We start from the raw sequence: 5,079 nt of genomic DNA on the forward strand, positions 1-5,079 counted from the left end.
CTGCGATATGAGAATAGAATCTGAAGGACCATCGCCGATCATGATCCAACATATCACAAAGATCTGTTTCGTCAATGTAATTGAAGTAATTCGACCCCATAGCATTGCTTTCAACCTAGAAGAAAAGCAATCCTGTTTAATAACTTGGTAATTTCTCATTCACATATTCATAGCACCCCCAAGAGGATATATACACAATATATCACAAACTGACAACTCCGATTATCCATTAGAAACACGGAAAAATATGAATGACCGGGTCGCGTCGACAGCAACACTGGTTGAGACCTAAAGGCCATCACCGGCCATGGTACAACCCTTCCTGTAGGAATTACGTCCCGTCATCGATAGAAGATAGCCAATAACCCACCATTTTTGTACCCATCAAGGTGGCGAGAACCAACTACCATACCGGAAGATTTTCATCCTCATTTCTGTGATGTCTCCCGTTGGAAGGTACGCACAGTATAAAAGAAGTAATTAATAAGAAACATGAGAAAATTCCTAGTCAGGAAACTTCTCGTCAAAGTTGGTAGATGAATAATAAAATAATAACAAATGAATAATAAATCATCAATTGAATAATTTTGATCAAAAAGACGCCATTTTCGCTCATTTATAGCATAGTTGATATTCTCTATCCCAAAGTTGGCCAGAGGAAATTCTATTGCTTTGTTAGCCACAATTTTCTCTTTAACGTTCAGAACATCATTAATAATAAATAAAAGAATTATACTTAAAATCTTTTACTTATTATAAGTGCAATAAGTAATTGTTACACAATCAAAGATGAAATCAATTTGTAATTATTGATTGTTATACAGTCAAAAAAACTGAAATAAGACAGTCGTGTTTTTTTTATTATTTTCAAATAATCCATTTTCGTTATTTCTGTGGAAATGAGACAAAAAAATTGAAACCCTGCATTATGTTGAATTCTTATCAAGTTTTACTTATATTAGATGAAAATTTTTTTATCTCATTTCCACAGAAATAACGAAAATGGATTATTTGAAAATAATAAAAAAACACGACTGTCTTATTTCAGTTTTTTTTTAAAAACAGAAAGTGAGGAAAATGCAATTTTTTTATGAAAAATGTAATCGTTTCCTTTTAGTTGACAAAAATTATAAACTATGCATTAAAGAATTTCTGTTCACATTCAGAGATAATTTTTCACACTCGGTTATATAAAATATCCTTCAAATATTATTTATCTAAGGTTAGAAAATTTCAAAACTTATTACTTTATTCTATCAGAAATAATAAATGTATATTGTTTGATCAAAAAATAAACTGACTAGTTCAGAATACCATGGACTATGCAATAAAGAATTTCAATACCAAGTTGAAGAATAATGTTTCATACATTTCATTTTATAAAAAAAAAATTAAGATTACTTATCCATTGAAAGAAAATTTCAAGACTTGTTGCTTTACTCCTTTAGAAGTAATGTAATCAATGTGAGCTATTTGAGTCTAACATTTTATATTTTATATAAACTATCTTTGAAAAATGTAATACTCAAAGTATCAAAATGCTATTATGATAAAAATAAATATATCTGCAGGGCAAATATTCATTTCTTTATACTAAACGTCGATGATAAATTATCCGTTTCGAACATTTTTCCTTATAGTCGACACAACGTTATTTATTGTATGTTTATTTCCTTTTGTATTTCCTTTAGGGTTAAATGTATATTCTAACAAAGAAAGTCTTTGACAAGGAGAGAAAATATGAGCTTTTCTGTATTCAATCAACTTTTTCAATTGAGTATTCCGCTAAAAATATTTGTCCCACATAAGAATTATATCTACTTTTAAAATATACTTTTGATTTTTAAGAAAGTCCATCTTTTATTTAAAAGCAAATACTTTATGTATTATCAATAGACATCTTAGTACTCATTTCATACTCGTAAATCTATTTTCTTACTAGTAGGTAAAGATATTAGTAAATCTTATGTCTTACCGAAAGATTGTTTAATTTATCATCCTATTTTAAACAATGATTAATACGGCTGATATAAAACTGTGCCCCACACCTTATTGAAAACCTTATCAAAAAAATCAGCAATTGAGGTAAAATAATTGACTGAATTCAATTATTTAACTATTACATCTTTACTTCTTGTATAAGTAATACAGAGAAAATATTGCAATTGTCAAAAAAATTCGAATTCTAGATTTTGATATATTTCCACGTTTTACATCTCCCTGAATTCGAAAATCACATTTTTGAAAATTATTTGTCTGTTCGTTTGTTTGGACAAAGAAAACTCAAAAACGTTTTGAACTAGACGGTTGAAATTTGGTATATTGTCCTTACACCGCCATATACCGTCCTTAATTTGTAAATTTCTATCAACTTTTGAGCAAACTCTATTCAGAGGAAATCTATCGGTTGCTTGAATATAAATGAACACGATAACACAAAATGAAGAAAGCTAGATATATAAAATTCTATACACAGATTTGTAATCTATTGCGTAGATACTTATCAAATTTTGAGCCAAATTCAACAAGGATGGACCGTCTGTAGAAGTTTAAAAATACACACCAAATTTCATATACTTTATTCATTGAATTTTACGATTATGGAGTTTACAAGAAGATGAACAGACCAATAGAAAGTTAACCCCACGACGAATTTAGTTTCAAACTGATAGGTTTTTACACTATAGATGGGTATCAAATTTTATTCATAGATAGATGAGTAGTATAGATGGATTCACTATAGATGGGTATCAAATTTATTCATAGATAGATGGGTAGTATAGATGGATTCACTATAGATGGGTATCAAATTTTATTCATAGATAGATGGGTTGTATAGATGGATTCACTATAGATGGGTATCAAATTTATTCATAGATAGATGGGTAGTATAGATGGATTCACTATAGATGGGTATCAAATTTTATTCATAGATAGATGGGTAGTATAGATGGATTCACTATAGATGGGTATCAAATTTTATTCATAGATAGATGGGTAGTATAGATGAATTCTCTATAGATGGGTATCAAATTTTGTTCATCTAATTCTCTTCGTTTTGAGTTATAATGTAAACATGCATTCTGACTGCCGGACAAACAAGATTTCTCTGAAGAATTTAACTGGAAATCTGTAGAAACCAACAAATTTGGTGTAAAGACTATCTACCAAATTTCCTCATTCTCATTCAAAGCGTTTTTAACTATCCATAACAGACAGACAGATAGACTGACAAACATAGTTCCAAAAATATATTCTTCGAACTCGGAAAGTTCTGAAACATGAATATTCGTCAAAATATAGAATTGTTTCGACGATTAGAATACTTTTCTTGCATATTTTATATGCAAGCAAATTAAAAACTGTAAAATCACAGCATGTTTTGCTGTAATAAGTTTGTAAATCAACTTTTCCTTTTTCGCATGCTATACTGATCAAGCGCTTTAAAACGCCTTTATTTATTAAAGTCTTATGTTTCGCGATTATCTGTATTGACTTTTTTTGGATACTAATGGTGCCAAACTTCCTTCAGGTTTTTGAGAAGTCATAAAAAAAACCTAGTAAATGTTAAACGTTTTGGTGTGTATGATACTGAAGTGCATTATCATCTCATTTTAGAAACAAAGTAATTTGCAGTAGATAGTTGAAAGAGACTTCCGTTATTCTTGCTATTAAAAGTATTGTTTTTGAATGTTATTTGTTTTCTTGTGTCAAAATAATCTTTTAATGTTTTATACTTTCTTTAATAAATTTGCACCCTTTGTTATATTGTATAAATGTAGTTTATTGTATTTTTTAAAAAAATTGCATTTCTTAAAGCAATAAATGATCCCTGAACTTCCCAAACAACAATGCTGCTCTGTTGACAGAAACCTACTTGTATGATAATTAAATTTTTAAATTCATATGGTCGAGATGAACGTCTGAAAATTAGTTAAAACTGAAGAAAAAATGTGTAAAGATCTAGTTAAATGCTATTCCGAATCAAGTAATCAATGTTAAGGAAGCAAACGGCGACATTTTTGTAATGAATTTTTCATGGACAGGCATGCTTTGTATAGCGTTTTTAAATATTATTTAAACTCTCCAATACCAGGGAATTTTTTATTTATTATGACAAAAATTGAGGATCTTTAATTGCTAATTATGTGAATTGCATTTGAAAAAAACTGAAAATTTTTCACATTGAAGTTTTTATTATTGAGTCTAATATGAAACGTTATAGTATTGGCGTCCATCAAGTTGTATGAAATAATAAGAACATGATATTTACAACGTATTAATTTTACAACGTCTATTAATTTTATATGGAATTTGAAATAATAAGAACGTGATATTTACAACGTATTAATTTTACAACGTCTATTAATTTTATATGGAATTTGAAATAATAAGAACGTGATATTTACAACGTATTAATTTTACAACGTCTATTAATTTTATATGGAATTTGAAAGGTTGTGAATTCGAGGTCACATTCCTAGAAAAACTCGCTATACATCCGATTAGTAAATCAGTTCTTGGTTTAGTAAAAAAAAAAAAATTATCTTGGAATACTGGCTTACTCATAAAATATTTCCGTGATCTTTTATCACCATTTTGTAATTAAAATGAATGAATTTATCTGTCTATCAACCAGCATTCATGCTTCTACATAACGAAGATTGTATATTGTTACAAATCTGTAATTTTGCTACTCGGCACAAATAATGTCATCCTGGAAAAACCGTTAAAACCTTTGTAAGATCTGTGCTGAGCGGCTGCAGCGTCAATGACCTAAGAGCTTGGCGACCATTTGGCGACTTGGCGACGAATTTGGCGAGTTTGGCGACTAAATGGATACTACTGGAAAGTTCGAGAAGTTTCACGATCCATCCAGTAGGAACATCCAGATACACTTAGATACGGCCTGATTGGTGTAAACATTCTAGCCCCGCCTCCCGGAACTATAAAAGACAGGCACTCTGAAGCTGCGAGGAAGTTTGGTGTATCGTCAGAAGTCGTGTGTGTTGAGGAGTCGGAGTCGCCGACGAGTAACAGGATTTTGAGAGGATTAGAAAGCAAGCAAGCTGCTGAACT

The sequence above is a fragment of the Argiope bruennichi genome, chromosome 3 (assembly GCF_947563725.1).
Source record: "Argiope bruennichi chromosome 3, qqArgBrue1.1, whole genome shotgun sequence".
Taxonomy (NCBI): Eukaryota; Metazoa; Arthropoda; class Arachnida; order Araneae; family Araneidae; genus Argiope; species Argiope bruennichi.